Source organism: Colobus angolensis, unplaced genomic scaffold (genome assembly GCF_000951035.1).
Source record: "Colobus angolensis palliatus isolate OR3802 unplaced genomic scaffold, Cang.pa_1.0 Scaffold345, whole genome shotgun sequence".
NCBI classification, from domain to species: Eukaryota; Metazoa; Chordata; class Mammalia; order Primates; family Cercopithecidae; genus Colobus; species Colobus angolensis.
Window position 1 is genome coordinate 2,718,052 of NW_012116766.1, and position 320 is coordinate 2,718,371.

Consider the following 320-nt stretch of genomic DNA (forward strand, 5'->3'; position numbering starts at 1 on the left):
ACGCTGCACTGGGAATGAGCTTTCAATTGAGCAATGTCCGAAGAGCTCCTGGGGAGAGCATAACTGTGGCCATAAAGAAGATGCTGGAGTGTCCTGTACCCCTCTAACAGGTAAGGATTTTACTCCATTAATATACCAATTCTTGCCTCCAGTACCATGTGGGCCTGCCACAGCTTCCCTTCTCCTTAATTTCAACATTACCAAACAAGCATTCAAATAAACACACCAAATAAACAAAAAGAATGCAAACTATATTAAAATACCATTTTTGTATTCGTAGTTACTCCTGTATTTTTCAGTTTAAGACAATATAGTCTTGT